At 48.8% G+C, this 16236-nt stretch overlaps 1 long non-coding RNA gene across 1 annotated transcript in view; it reads left to right on the top strand.

Annotated features, from left to right (window-relative positions):
• The window catches only part of LOC135314310 (uncharacterized), a 50259-nt gene that overhangs the window by 1383 nt on the left and 32640 nt on the right, over positions 1-16236 (top strand). The gene's annotated exons all lie outside the window — the stretch shown is intronic.

The raw sequence follows: 16236 nt of genomic DNA, 5'->3' as shown, positions 1-16236 counted from the left end.
GCACGTACGTGTTATTTATTGCCTCCTACCGGTTATGTTGAAAAGTGCTGAACACACTTTTTGGAGTGGACCCGAACTGACTCATCCTCCAGTGAGCAGCTCGTCGTGAGATGATGATTTGGGGGCTCTTCTGATTCCCACAGAACATTTGGGTCGGGGTCCAGTGTTGGATTCCCCTGGGATGGCAGGAGCGCTGGGGTGCGTGGCAGATGTCAGCAAGCAATCCCTCAGTGCGCAACCTTATTGTAATGCTATTTTCCAAGGTAACTGCATGGCTGGTGGGAAGTTTTCAGCAGGAATCTCCTCCATGCAATAATTTGCACCTAAAGCTCAGCCAGTGACAGTGCAACCACCCAGGTCCCTGACAACCACAACACTCTCTCCTGTGCTCCCAGGCTTTGATTTCCTTTAATAGCAGGTTAATGCCAGCTCACGCTCTGCCTCTGCTGTTAATGAGGCTAAGCTGAAAATCAGCGGGGATATTAGGACAGTAATTTGGGGAAAGAGTGGAGGTGGTAAAACAGATGGGGGTGATGCTCCCAGGAAATCCACCTTGGACTAGTTACACGGGACTGCGTGAGGTCTCACCTCCAAATGCACACAGAGTCTGGCGAAGGCAAGAAAAGATATCAAATTATTTTGGCCAGCGGAGGACCTGAATAAACAGCAGTGGGGGATAAAATGAGTGGCTGAGGTGTGGGCTGGGGAGGAAACACCACTCTGTCCATGACCTGCTCCTCCCCTCTCCCATAGGCACCTGCTCATCACCTCTGTGATGAGTACTGACAGCCCAGGGATTTTCAGTCCAAGCCAGGTTGATAAAAGATACTCAAAAGTTCTCATTACCAGTGCTGGAGAGTGGGACCTTGAGTGCTCGCGCTGCCCAGAAACCCACCTTAGAGAGACTCCTGTCCATGACAGTGAAGCTAAGGCAGCAGAAGTGGCCTTGCAGGGATGTCCAAAGCCTCCAGCATGAGGTCAAAGGTGCAATTCATGGTTCCTATGACCTTCTGAAACCCTCAGGATGGTGTCTTGAGGATACAAAATGAAGGTGTGCAAGTGAGTCTTACTCCTGGAAAGGGGCCAGAAAGGCTCAGCCTTTATGGGACGCCTGAGAAGCCAAACTTGCAGCATACCCAGCCCTTCTCTCTGCTTTCCTTTGCTCCAAAGCCCAGGATGGACACCCTCACCTGGTCCCATGCTGAGGGGCATCCCAGCCCCAGGCACCCCCAATACCAGAGGGCAAGGCAGTGGCTGTGGAGAGGGATGTCTGTCTGTTCTGCCTCGCTCCTGCTGTGAAAGCTGCCATGTTTCCAGCTACTGTTGGATTGATCATTTGTGGAGAAAAAATAGAAAGAGGGTGTTGTTTTTTCTTTTTTTTTTTTTTAAATTTATTTTCTGCTTTTATTTGCTGCTATGCAAAGCCTGAATTCCTCCCCACGAAGAACTCGGTGAAGGACACAGCTTTCAGCAGGAGCATCCCTGAGGATGCTGCTTCCCACATGTGCATCACAGCCCAGATTCAGGGGGGTCATGGACCACCCCACTCTCAACACCTCATGTCCCTTGTGACTGATTCATGTTCCCCATCTCCCTGCCAGGTCCTCTCCTACCCCATCCCACCTTCCTCAGCATCTCCCAGAGGAGTTGGGGGGGATCCCCAAATGCTGCCAAGCTTTGGTACCCCACTGATGGAAGGTCAGGGTTTCCCCAGGGGAGGGACACTGCCAGAGCATGGAGACAGAGGAGTGGTTTTATTCCCACCTCCCTAATCTCTCTCCCTCCCTCATTCTGCAATCTTTATTTATGCCTTTCATTAGATCTGATTTACTGGGGATTTTCCCATTCCAGCAGGAAAACTGCTAGGAAGGGATTTCTCTGCAAAGCTTTCAAGCTCGCAGGCATTTTATTTTCCAGGGTTGTGCCAGGCTGGTACCTGCAGGATAGGTCTCAGCTCAGCAAGGCTTATCAGGGGACCCCCATGGCAAGGCATCCCCTCTGTCCCCTCAAAATCTCCTATCGCAGCCCCAGGATGGAGCCAGTCCCCATTGTCACACTGCTGGCAGGTGCCCTTTGCTGCTGGGCCTGCTGATGTATCGCTTCCCTGCCATGACTCACTGGCACAGATGTAATTTCTAATTAAATAGCAATTCTTTTCAGAGCCATTTATTTCTGTTTCTTTTGTATTTTGATTGGAGTGTCAGTCAGTTTTTCACCAGTTTGTCAATTCCTCTTTCCCTAAAGATTAGCTAGGAGAGATGTGAGAATACAGAAATATGTGTTAGCAGCACTGAGCATGGGAGCACCTCGGGTCCCAGCCACCCAGGGAAAACCTGCAGAGAATGTGGCAAGAAACTCAGAAGGAGAAAGAAAATAATCCCCTAAGAAGCCTTTGCTTCAAGGAATGTTTTGAAATCTGCCTTTTTTCCCAATTTCCATCGGCCTTCCCTGGCCTGCAGACCTGTGAATCCTATCCTGCCATGTTCCCGCAGCAGCAGACAGTGCCTTCTCCTGGATAAATCCCACAGGATGCTCATGGTGAAAGACCCTCCTCCTGGATGGACTTTATCATTGGACCATTTGAAACAGGGAACATGGTAATTAATCTCTAAGAGGCTCCAAAATGTGGTTCCTGATGCTTAGCATGTGGTTTGGGGGAGAAGGGGGCTCCCTGCCTGCTGGGGTCTTGGCTCTCTGGGACAAGGGCTGGAGTAAAATCAAAATCCTTGCTCTTGGTGATAATTAAGGATTTTTTGTGAGATGGTCCATGATGGGTTCTTTCTGGGGGCTTGAGTCCATTCCTCATCAGGAGAGCCCAGCACCTCCGGTGCTGCCTGCTCTGCATGGTGTCGGTGTCATGGTCAGCACCCTCAACACTACGCTCCAGCTCCAAGCCACATCATGGAGAGTCCAAATCCCCAAATTCCCAGTGTCTGCTCATCCCAGCGAACAGAGCATCCTTGAGATTCAAATCACAGCCTGGCCATTGTGGGGATGAGGAGTTGAAACTGCCGCTTGTTTTGAGCAGCAATGGCTTTGCTCAGCCAATGTGCTCAGGCCATATGTTGCAGCTGGGTGATTTCAGGTCAACTTGTTGTTTTTAAGCGGGTAAAAAAAATACAAGCCTATTAAAATTGAGTGGCAACATGGGTGCAACCAGTAAAATCAACCTCTTTGTTGGAAATGGGATATGGGAAACTTCACGACTTTCTGAAGATGCTTTCAAAATGGGAAACTGCTCCTACCCTGAGTAAAAGGTTATATTTTAATGAACTTGTGTATCCTGATGGAAAAAGTGTATCCCACCTCATGGGGCTGTTGGCCCTGTGTTACACTGACTTGTCCAGTTCTTGAATCAAGCAGTGGAGCAAATCACCACCCCAATAAACGCAAAGGCACTCAACTTCCCTTCCCAGGGCTTTTAGCCCAGATATATCCCACCTGAGGAGGGTGACACCATTGGTATTAAAGGATTCAAGGGGCTTCAACATCCTCCCTAAAGGGTTTCAGAGCAAGGGGGTTTCTTCTGGTTTGGAGGTTTTTGGCAAGGGGACGTTGTCCCCATGCAAGTTGTAAAGGAGTTGGTATTGGCGAGCAGAGAGTAACCCCAAAGTGGGGCTCTTCTCCATGGGCTTTGGTCCCTTGGGGTTTCTCTCCTGATTTCCAAACTCTTTAGAGGCTGTGGGGTCTGGGATGCTCAGAGCTGCTTTTAATAAAGCTTTTCTATGTTAATGGGGTCCCTGCTGCAGCTGGGCTGGGATAGGGATGGATATGGGACTCTCTCCATCCTCAGGTGAGCTAAAAGCCCTGTGGAAGAGCTGTTCTTCTCCTTAATATTAACAAAACTTGATCTTAGATAGAGAAAAGACATTGCAATCATTTCTACCTGAGTCTGGGATTTATCCCTTATCTGGGTGGATGGAGCTGGGAACATCCTTGCTTTCACAGCTAGTGGGTCTGGGTGTCTTTGGGTTCAACTGGGCTCATGGAGATGTATCTGATGCCCTGTAGTGGGGGAAATCAATGTGGCTTCGCGTCCTTATTAATTCCTCATTGAGGAAAGCATGCAGGGCTTGCATTGAAGTATGAAATGAAGTAGGCAGGGAGTAGGGAGAGCAAATATTAGCGCTCCTAATGGCCTTTTGTTTTACTAGCAAAACCGCTATTAATCACCCCAGCGAGGGGAGCTGAGTCTGCTCAGGGACGGCTTATCTGTGCAAACAGCACTGGAAATCAGCAGAGGGGAGACCTCTGGGCATCTGTACTGGCACTTGAGCAGGGAGTGAGCATGGGGTCTACTGGAACTGGGGGTGCCCTAATTGGGCAGCCTTAAAAATGCACATTTTTGCCTTTGCTAAAAAGGTAGAGGTGTCTGCTGGGGGCAAGAGGCTCCAGTGGAGAGCATAGGGCTGAAAACCCCTGGATGATGCTTTCCACTGAGCTGGCAGGTGGCACCAATGCTCTGTGCCTCAGTTTCCCTTTGGTTTCTGTGTTTGGGTGGAAAGTGCTCCAGGAGAGGGAAGGTATCAGGACGTTGGTGGGCAGCATGCAGGTGGTACCAGGGTTTGGGGTGAATAAAAGTCATCCTGGTCCTTAGCCTGGGCTCAGAGTTGAGCCCCTGGAAAGCATCTGCTGGGGTCAAGTGTTAAAACATCTTTTCTGCATTCCTCAGCTTGTACATGGCTGTCTTGTTTGGAATTTGATGTGCCATAGTTTAAGTGGAAAACTTTCATAAAGGTGCTGATTTGATATGTGGCTCAGCAGGCTTTGTGTTCCTCTGTGGCTGCCCAGCTGGGAGGACTGTGGAGGTACCAGGGATGCAGCAAAGCTGGGCTTGGAGGAGCCCCAGCAGTGGCCAAGGGCTGAGGGCCAGCACTGGAGCTCAACAGCAAAGCAGATTTTTCCAGCTGCTTTAAAAAAAAAACCCTACCCAAATAAATGTTGAAAGGAAAAATAAGCTGTCCTCCAAAGCTTTGGAAGAGGGTTTTCCAGCTTCCCTTGCACTTTCCTTTCCCTTCGAGGGATGCAGCATCAGCAGTGATGTTCTGTGAATGAAATACTGATATGGCCCAAAATTGCATCTTCCTCCCTCGCCCCCCCCCCCCCCCCCATTTGACACCTGCCAGGATGATTTTGCCTGAGCAGGACAGTGCTGGCGTGGGAGATGTCCTTGGGAGCTCTGGCCTTGGTCCTGTCCTCGGGGAGACCCTCTGCAAGGAGAATATCAAGCAGATGGACTCGACCTGCACCAAGGGGACCTTGTGCTAATCTCATTTTTGTGTGTTGCAGAGTGCATGCCTGCAGGCCGAGGCCAACTCCTTGGCCTTCATTTACATTTTAAAAGCCTTGTCCCTGACCTTATCAGAGCTTCTGGCTCTCCTCCTTCCTCTAGCTCTGTGGGAACTGACCTGTGCTGAGGAGGGCTTGGGATGCTCTGGTGTGGCCAGGATGGGGAGATGACCATAAATAGGAAGGATAAACTCAGTGGGTTTAGGAACGTGCTGCCTTGTCAGTTTTAGAGACCCTAAATAATTTTGGGGCCTGTTGGGTCTCCAAAAACAATGTTAGATTTGCAGGGCCAAGTCTGCAGGACCATCCCTTGTGACCAGCGGTCCTGGCAGAGCCCAGCCACAGCAGTGCCTGCTGAGATGACTTGGATTTAAGGATTTCTTGATGCTCCCTGATAACTCCACCCCAGACCTCATCTGCTTCCTTGTTTGTTTGGATCAGTGTGGTGCTGGGATGGGGAGACTGCATCTCTGGTTGCTGTGTGTGACCATCATGACGACTAGATGTAATTACAGCATCTTCTCCTGCTGGGCTGGTATCTTGATGTTTAACCCAGGAACATGAGAGCTGAGCCCTGGCAGGGGAAAGGTGACCTTGCTTGTATTGCATGGGAAGGTTTCCCTTTCAAACTCTATTATTTACGGTGTGCAATGATAAATAATTAATCAGGGGGAGCTCTGGCCCTGGAGGGCAGCAGTGCAGCAAGTGGGCTACCACATAGTTGGCTGTGGGCAGGGGGATGCAGCTGCTTTTGGGGCAGGACCTAGGATGGGGGAAAAACTTGGCTTGTTTTGGCCAGCACCTCCCTTTTATTTCACCCATCAGAAGCTGCTGGTACCTAACTGGAAATATTACTATTAATGGAGTAATTAATAGTAATTACTGCTCCTGTCTCATCCAGTAGTGCCCATTCCTGTGATTCCGGTCCAGGAGGGTCTGAGCCATCCCGTGGTGCTCCCGTTGTGATTCACTGTTTAGCCAAAGCAGAAATTTCTATCAAAATTGCTTTCAAACGAAATCTTTTTTTTTTTTTTGCAATATGAATGGAAAAGCAAATCACAGGGAGTTTCCAAACGCAAATCTCCTTTTCTGTGGCGGGGCGGCTTGTTTAAATGCTGCGGTGAAACAATGTTGGCATCCTCCAGGCACAAACAGCTCTTTGAAACTTGGACAAAAGCATGGAAATTTGGGGGTTTCCAAGTGTTAATGCCCTGGGTTTTTTTAGGCTGAATGTTTTTTTTTCCTGGAAAACTTTGCCTGTCTCTGCTCAAGGGCCCTACTTAACATGGTGAATTTGCAAATGAAAATCCTTTAAGCTCAGTCAAAACTGAAGGGTTTTGTGCCTTGGGGCTCGGTGAGTCCACTAATGTGATGTATTGAAAGGCTGTTAGAAACCCCAGTGTTACTGGTGTTTATATTTTTGGGGGACAGATGTATTAAATCTGCTTAGTTTCATGGCAGGATTAATTAGTGGTGGACAGAGCTACCCAAGGCGGTCGGAAACCCTCTTTTTAATGTGCTTTTTCATGTCATATCCCTTGATTGCGATTGCCAAGATAACCCTGCTAGTTAAAAAATATAAAGCATGACATTATGCCCTGGCTGTGGTTTAGCATGCGGGCTGGGTGCTGGACAAGGGCAGGGTGCCCAGTACAGCCTCATGCAAGACAACAGAGAACCTTCCCTGCCACGTGGGTGGCTTTAAATGCCAGGAATAGCTTAAATAAATGTAAAAAACCCATTTTCCTCCTTCTTGCGCTGCCAGTTTATGCCACAGCCTGGTCCCATGTCTGTTTGGGGCATTCCTGGCCAGGCTGGGGGGAAATTCTAGTGCAGGATTCTCTGGAGTAGGGATGATTTCAGCAGCGTTGGGTTTCCATGGCGACCTGTGCAGCATCCTGCGAGCCAGGGCCGCGCACGCTGCACACCCCAAGATGCAACTACCTGGGAAATCGAGGGCGGGGGGGGGGGGAAATAGCTGTAGCTTTGCTGAGTCACTGCTGGCTTGTATTTATAGGCACTGGCAAAGCTCACTTTGGGATGCTAATAATATATTTTGTTAATCAGAGGCCACAGTGGAGAGCTTCTTGCCTTCTAATTCCCCACCATGGCAGAGCTAGGGTTTGTTAAATAAACCACTGTGATGCTTCTAAGGGAGAAAAAACTGTCAAGAACTGCCCCCACAATCTCCCAGGATCTGGTGGGGAGGAGGAAGGGGCTTGTGCATACCTCTTGGATTTGGGGTGTGACCCTGGGAAAGCCCCTTCTCTGCACATTTTGGTCCAGCAGGGTTTGCACATCACCCTGCACTGTGCTGTGGGGACCCATGGATGCAACCAGACTGGAAAACCAGCATCAACAATGCCAAACTTTGCTCTAGACTTTATTCCTCCAAAGCTGTCAAGGGACTCCTTGCATTGCTTGTCCCTTTCCTTGGGTCACTCCCTGCTGTTGTCCCTGCTGTCACCTTCACTAAACCCACTGGGACGTGATCGCCACAGGAGGGGAGTTTCAATGTGGCCATTAATGCTTTACAGCAGCAGTTTTGCATAAAATATCCTCCAGATTAATATTTTAAATGGACTTTAGTAAGATGTTAATGGATTTTCACAGTTGATGAAATTAAGGCCATGTTCCTTCAAACCTTGAGGAACTGACTTTGAAGGGCTTTTATTTTTTTTTATCTTGCTGCTTTTTTGCAATTCCTCCTCTGGCTGATGTTAGCTTCCCTCCTTCCACTAAGAAGTATTAATTTTGCTGTCCCCCACCCTGGTGGGATACTCCTAGTCCAGGTCTGTGGCAAAGAATGTAATCTCCGCCTATCGGCAGCAATACAGGGAGCTGCAGGCAGGGTTGCGTTGGGTTTGGCTTGGTGGGGAACCGTCCATCCATCAGCCTGGTAGAAGAGCTTTGTAGCCTACAGAAGTTTGGGATTTCCAGGTTTTTTGGCATCATCTCAAGAGTTTAGGAAATTAAGATGAGCGAGGTACTGTTTCCGTTTCCCAGCTCTACTTGGGAATGTGAAAAATGGACTTTAGATGTCCATCCCTTGTCCCTTGCTCTTGCTCCTTGCCCTGGGTTTACAGCTATTCCACCAGCAGGTCCTTCCTATCATTTGCTGCTGAGTCTTGGTCCTCATGTGGCTGTAGTTACCCTGAATTTCTACCCCTTGTTTGTTGGTTTAAAAGCAAAAGCTGGTGTTCCTGAGGCCAGGTGAGCTGCTTGAGGATGTGTGCTCTCCATGAATGGTGTGAAGGAGGAATTTAATTCCTCTGCTGATGAGCCTGGGATTGTTTAATGGCCTCTGCAAGAGTTGTATTGTGTCTCAAAGCCCTTCTTACTCCAGCATTGTCTGTGGAGGAGAGGCTGGGGCAGGGAGATGGATGAGCAGATCTAGATGATGCTGAGAGCCCACCAGAACAACATATGGCCTTTTCTCCCTCTCATTCCCCAACCTTGAGCTCCTTCAAGAAGAAATGGGGACCCTGCAAGGCATGGGGTATCCCAATGGACTGTGCCTGCCTGGGAACTTCCCAGCTGCTTCCTTGCTGCAGTCATTCATATCTTTCAAAATCATCCAGCACATGTTCAAGTTTTGGTCTCCTCTTTGTTAGGAGCCTTTTGGGACAGGCTGAACAAAATACAGCTGGCTGCTTCTGAGCTTGGGGGAAAATAGATATAAATAATGCTGTGACTGATTTATTTTTTTCTGAAAGATCCTGTAAGGGATGGGATGTGGATAGCATGCCATGAAAAACTGCTCCTAACCCCATGCATGCTTGACTGCTCTTCTTGGTGTGCTTAGAAAGGATCTGTTTCTCCTTTTGAGCTGAAATACACTTGATGAAAATGCAAAGGATTTAAATCTTTATAACTTTGAAAGGATTAGAGAAATTTTCCTGAAACCTTCTTTGCTTCAGAGATGATGAAGAGATGTGTGTGCCGGTGCCTGAAACTTTAGAAGGCATCACTTTAGTTATGCAGGTTCAAACTTTCTGACTCAAAGACATTTGCTACAAGGCTTGGATTAGCCATCAATATCTGCCTTGCTCCCTCACTTCAGTAAGAGCCAAGTGCTTAAGTATAGAAGCAACTGCAACATATATATATTGCTCCCCTTAAGGCTTGTAGGAAAAATAGGATGGTTTGTTTAAACAGCTTTGTGTGTGTGTGCAGGAGTGAGGGAGGGTGCTTTGTGTTTGGGTGAGGTGGGGAATTGTCTGGAGCATCTGAGTTCTTGCTCATGGGGGGGTAAATTGCACACATGTGTGTGCTTGGATCACTTCGAGTTTTGGCTGTGGTTGAGTTTCAGCTCTGGGCTGCTGGGCTGCTTGTGCACTGTAGGGTTTCAGTCTTGCTGATACATCCGGAGGTTGCTCTCCCCAGTCCAATAGCAGCTTATCTATTCCATTTCTGCACAGCAAAATGAATGTACCAGCTCTTCTCATGCTGAAAGTCAGACAAAATTAACCCTCTTGTGTGGAGCTACTGGCTGGTGTCCTGTGACAGCCCTGCAAGCTCTGGGCTGTGCATCCCCAGCATGTACTGGGGCTTTGAAGCTGTGGTTGGGCAGCTTTCTGTTGTGTTTGAGGTGCATTTGAGTGTGATATCCACTTCTCAGAGCATTGCATCTCCTGGAGGGGGACAACCTGTACACAAAATGGGACAGCTGTCCTCCTGCAGATTTGGGTGCTGTCTGGATGTGGAGGGTTGAGGGTGCATATGGTTGGCTTTGGCTGCAGATTGACATCTCACTGGGGCTTTCTTCCCTTGCTCTCCCACCTGAAAGCCCCACCTTGAGGCCTCCCCACCCAGCTGTAGGGAGGGAGAGGAGGTGCTGGGACTGGACAGGAGGTCTGGTTTTATTTTGGAGGCACATCCTATCTGCCCAGCGCGAAACCCCAGGGAGGCTGAGGCTATAGGAGCAGGAACACCACAGACTCTTACCAGACCCTGATGCTGGGACCAGGGCTGATCCAGCAACTTTTGCATGCTCCCTGGTGCACCCAGAAAAAGAGTGTACGGTTACTTCGCAAATCCAACAGCCTGGGGAAAGATGGGAGCTCAGAGGACATGCTGCCCTTCCTGTTGGTGTGGCAACCCTGGAGGCCAAAGCATGTGAGATGTCTCCTGGATCTTGTCCTTGTCCATCTCTTCCCCCTGCAATAGCTTTGGATGTGGGATGCTTTTCCCTGCTCAAGGAAGAGCTGTCTTGGGAAGAGACCCCCTCAGGAAAGGGGCAGTCCTGCTCTTCCCTTCTATCAAAAAGTGGCTGAAACCCTCAGCTCTGGTGATGTATCCCAAAAGAAGGGTGTCTGGGATGGGCTCTGGGAAGGAGAAATTGGGCTATTTGTCCCCAGCAGTGTCCTCTGATGAGCTCAGGGGTAAGGAAATGAATCAGGAAAACTAAACTGGGATTTCTTTCCCTCTCCTCTCTACCTCCCTTGTTTCTGTTTCAAAAAAATTAGGTATTTTTAGAAACTGTTTCAGCATGTATAAAAGTTGACCAGCTGAGGCTGTCTCCTGGAATAACACTGCTGTGCAGGAATTACCCTGCTGCTCCTGGGATCAGCATCTGTCCCGAAATGAAACAAGTCACAAGGGCTTAAAAATAGCTTTGAGAGGGTTATGTCATACCACTAGAAAACAAAGGAGAAGGGCTGGAGTGGGGGAAAATCCCAGACTCCATGACCTCCATAACTTAGTGTCTGCCAGCCCTGATTCCTCTGATGGTAATTCCGAGCCTGTATCCCTGTCTCTGTGCATCCCGTATAGATTTATCCTTGTTTTGGAAAGGCAGTGGAACAGCAAAAAATAAGTGTACTGGGCTGGTAAGGGGAGGGATTGAAACCAAATGAGCCTGTAAAGGCATTTCCTACTGTCCCATGCTCAGTCTGCTTGTTTTATATTTCCCAGGTTCTGCTGCTGGGTGCATAAAGATATAAACTTCTACAGGTTTTTCCCTGTCCAGAGACATTAAATCTGTCTCTTTTTTAATGCTTCATGATGGCGTTCAGGGCTGGATGAATTTTTCCAGTATGCTGCAGGCTCTGATTTGCCTGGGACAGATGCTGAACGGGCTGCCTTGCATGGGGACAGCTATCCTGGGCTTTGAGAGGGCACATTTCCTCATTGGTAAAGAAGTTGAGAGTAATCGAGTTATTCTTAAGTGATATTAGAATGGCTTTTAAGTAGTAGAACACACTTACTGCTGGCAGCTTGAGCTTAGGCAGGAGGGGAGCAGCTGGACTATGTTATGGGCTGGGATATGAACTATGGTGTAGCATCTTAAGGGATGCAAGAACAGACAACCAGACCAAAAAAAACCCCAAACCTTAACCCCAATCCAGTTTCACTAATCCTGGGCTTGCAAAAGGGCTGAGTGCGGGTTCTGGCTGCTCAGTTTTGTTTGTGGTCCCTAGGCATGCATCCTTGCATTGCTAGAGGATGAAGCTTGGATGAGTAGTGGTGGGAGGAGGACCAGACTATCCTGGGCTGTAGCATGCACTGAGTGTCCCTTCTAGTCTGCTGGTCTATTTTGTCCATGCTTTGGGGTTCTTTTTTTTTTTCATTTGAGTTCTCCAGTCCTCAGCATGAGTATTGTATCTCCATCAGCTCTTTTAGTTCGCTCCTTCCTTGTGCTGCGTACAAGGCCCAGCCCCGTTGACGCCCTTCTCCAGCCACAGGACCACCCAGAGCTGGGCAGGCAGGTCCCCAGGACACACCCTTGAGGTGAAAAGTCACCCCATTCTCACCCTCTTATGTTATCAGCACAAGACCAAGGCAAGGCAAATATATATCTTTGCTCCTAAGTCATGTTTTCCACTTGTTCGGGGTGGCCATGGGGCTGGTCTGCCTAAGTGGGGGACTATGATTTGTGTCTGCAGCAGCTCTAGGCAAAGGGGAGGTTGTGAAAACATCTTGAAATGAGATTTATTTTTTTTTTAGCTTCCCTGACCCGAGAAGCTTCAGGCTTTTCCATGCTCTTTACCCTGAAGTGTACATCCTCCTCCTGCTTGCTGCAAGGATGAAAGGGAGAAAAAAAAAATTCCATGTTTTGGGGGGCAGAGACTAGGCTTGTTCCCAAAATGTCTGAGATCTTCCAGGGCTTGGCATCATTGCGAGGCATTCAGCAGCTTGGTTTTGTTCTCGTTCGCAGGTGGAATAAAAACCAACATTTTTTGTCGAGAGGAAAGCTGAACCGTGATAAAAAGAAGGGGGGGCAGTTGGGGTTGTCCGAGCAGATCAGAGCACTGTGTTCTCCTTTCGCCTCTGAAAAGATATATATCATCATGCCTGCTGCAGCACAAAATAAAAAATAGAGCCAAACCAAGTGCCTTTTCAAAGGAAATAATCTTCTTGTGGGGTTCCTACCTTGGGAAAGAGCTTGTTCCCTTTCCTTCGCACTAATAAATGCCAGTAAAAACAGCCTGTTCCTCCTAGAACAGTATTTGCCAGCAGGAATATGTACAGACAGGAGGACTTTTTAGCCGGCTTTTTGTCAGGGTGAGTTAAATTCTTTGGAAAATGTCACCTTATGTGACTTTGCAAGGTCTGGCCAGGCTGATGGTGCCAGGGAGCGAAGCCAGCCCCTTGGATGTGCCTGCTGGGTAATGTCACCTGGGTGTAATGACCTTGGCTCTGGTGTTGGTGGATCCCTGCATGGGGCATGCTACTGTCCTGGCTGATGCAAAGGCTGGGAAACAAGCAGGTTAGCAAAGCTCTGGCAAGCCCAAAAAGCAACACAATGTAAAAAAAATCTTTGGCTTCCTTTTGTCTTTAAGTTGCAGAGGAAGCAGGAGGGGAGAAGGATGCTGCAGCAGGGGATGCTGCGTGTGGGCAATGTGCTTTTTTCAAAATTCATGTGTCTCAGGGAAGTGTGTCTGGCCAGGGCTGAACATGCTTTGGATGGTGGTTTTGTTTTTCCTCTCAGCAAAATTGAAATCTTCTTGCTGACGGATGAAAATGTAACATCAGCATCTCCTTCCTCAACCTGCCTGGGGAAACAGTGTTTCACCCCATGCAGGGAGGAGCTGGGGCTCTAGAGACCATCAGTGCACAGTAAAGGTTGGGGGTTGGATCAACACTTTCCTCCTGGTGCCTTGGGCTGCACCTCAGCTCTGGCTCATCCTGGGTGGGTGTTTTTGGTTGGTGAGAGGCATGTGGCCAGCAGAAGAGACATCATGCAATGCTTTGTGGCCCTTGCAAGCAGCATCTAATGGTCCATAGAGGGTCTGTGCTGGGATGGAGGGATCAAGCGCTGGGCTTTGTGGGTGCCTGATACTCTCAATCATCTCAGAAGTCACCTCCTGCCCGGTGCTGTTCCCCCAGTCTCAGCAATCATGGCTGCTTTCCACAGCCCCATGAGCCAGTTAAGACCTTAAGGGATCTCTGCTGGGGATTTGTTGCAGCAGGGGATGTTAAACATGGGGTTTTTTGATAATGAAGCTCTTGGATTATCTGCTTGTGGGTGTATGGACAAGTAGCAAGGTTATTGATTAGTTATAAGGGTTTTGGGAGGGGATTAGGGTTTCCTCAAAGCTTGGGCTTGAGTTTGATGCTGAGTGATAAGAACTGGGGGTACGTCAGGGCTGGATGTGGAAATCCAGTGAGGGTTATGTAGGATGTGGTCCTCCTCTGGCTGAGGAGTGAAGTGACAGCATCTGCATGATGGGAAGGTGCTGGGAGAAAATATCCATCTGTTTGCCCTGGTCCTCTCCTCCGGGTGCTGCTGATGGGTTAGATGGGTGTTTGGCCAGACCCAAAGCAACTACCACATAGGTCCCAAGTCCTCTGGAGAACCTGTGGTTGGGTGGCTGGGCACTGGGAAGAACTGGGACATGGCATGCTCTGACTCTTACAGTCCTGGCAGTGAGATCCTGGGGATGGGGCAGAGGGAGGGGAAATGGCTGCAGTTTTGAGGCTCCAAATGTGGTCTCATTCTTCCTCTCTGCCTGAGCCCTCCTTTAATGGGAACACGTGGTGAAACAAGAGTTGTTACAGCTCTCCTTGCACCAGGGCTTTTGATCAGGGAAGTATTAATTACGTTCAAAAGCAAAGGAGAAAGTCTAATGAAGAGGAGATCAAAGGGAGCGGTGAGCAGGCTGAGTTCAAAACCAGAGCTCACTGTGGGGGCTGCTCTGCAGGGACCTGCCCCAGGATCTACCAAGGTCCTTGCCCTCATCTGGACTGTCAAAGGTGATAGGGCATTCACAGAGGCTGATCGCCACCAGGAGGCGTTCCATTGTGTACCAGCCATGTTAATCATAGGTTCAGAGGAGTGATTATTAATTATTTAACTGGGGGAAGCGCATGATGCTTTGAAAGTCTTGGGTTGCACTCGCCCACAAACATGACGTTGGCTCCAAGGAGGTTGTGCAGCCCACAGGCATTGGTCGTGCCCTGGGGAGGAAGGGAACCAAGGGACTGGGGAGAGGTTAAGCTAAAAGACACAACAGGCACAAGAACAACTGGGGAAAACCCAATGGGGAATATATTTAGGTTGGAAATGTGAAGAAAATGTACAGAGGCTGAATGTATTGGCAAACATGTAAAATCACTGCGATGGAGAGGTGCTCTTGGGGATGCTTCCTCACGGCTGATGACTGGGAGTGGACATTGTCTGATAACTCACTTGCTAGTTGATAAAATAAAAATGCAAATATTTGGTTTGATGAATTGTATCTGGCCATGGGGGCCAGAATAACAAACTTTTTACACAGAGATATTTTGTCCTTTAGCCGGCAGGAGCTGTTAGTAATGTAACCTATTTTGGGAAGATGATTTGACCAGCAATGGGAGCTCCTGCAGGCAGGAGCCATTCAGAAGGGTACTGGGGTGACATCTGGGGTCATGTCTAGGTGTTGGGCTTCATCACTGGTAGATGTCTACTTTTCCAGCCCTGGCCCTCCCATCACAGGGATCTCATGTTTCTTCCACCCCGTTGTCCCTCCTTCATCCTCTATTTTCCCCTCGTTGCCTTCATCCCTCCTGAGCTTCCCATTGCAGAACATGCTTTGCCTTTAATTGGAAAGAAGCTCCTCCTTGATGTGTCTTAAATAGTTTGTTGTCTTGGGCAGGCAGGATTCCCCTAGGAGCTGTATATTTTTAGTGCCCGATATTGTTTTAATCATAGTGAGGAATGCTGCTTGGCAAGTATTATTTTGGGATGTGCAAAATTAGCAATCCTGCTGTCAGGGAAGAATTGGATGGTGGCTAACAAGTTTGGAAGCATGAGCTGGGTGGAGGATCCCCCATGAAATTAAAGCAGCTTTGAATTCTCCCTCTTCCATGAAAACTTTGTCTGGCTTTGTGCCCTGGGCTTTTATCAGAGGTAGACAACTCTGTTCCCTGATACTTTTTGCAGGACCTGGTTGATATGTGTCTGGGGTCCCTGATGGCTTTCTTCACTAGCTGTTTCCCCATGCCTCAGGTCCTGCAGGATTTGTCTAGGTACACCCACTGGTCTTGCCTTAACCCATGGCGCAAAGGGATGACCTGATCCTGTACCCCATGGGCTGAGCAGAGGATGTGTTTACCTTTGGAGGGGTCTTTGGTTGTTCTTGCAGCTGGGCAGCTTTGCTCTGCCAAGCCCTGCTTGAGTTGGTGTCCTCCACCTCTTGAGTCTTAGGAGACTTTTCTGAAATGTTGAGTTGTTTGTGTCCTGCATCCTGAGAGTCCATCCATGTCATGTTTTCCAGGCTCTTTTGGATCCAGGAGTGAGGATCCTGGCACAGTCTTTGAATGCTGCAAGGGTGGGTTGGAGGGACCCCATGTGTTATGGGGGAAGGAGAAGGGGTAGAAGCTCCTTTGCGGGGCTACTGGGAAGGTGCTGGGAGTGGGAGAGCTACTGCATCCACCTTCTGCATCCTCCCAACACCCCTCTGACTCTCAGCAGTGATTGTGGAGCAAACCCCATACCAGAGGGGTTGCACAGTAACAGGAGCT

This window comes from Phalacrocorax carbo, chromosome 7 (assembly GCF_963921805.1).
Source record: "Phalacrocorax carbo chromosome 7, bPhaCar2.1, whole genome shotgun sequence".
Lineage (NCBI taxonomy): Eukaryota > Metazoa > Chordata > Aves > Suliformes > Phalacrocoracidae > Phalacrocorax > Phalacrocorax carbo.
Note: the sequence above shows the minus strand (reverse complement) of the source record. Positions and strands in the feature narration are given on the sequence as shown.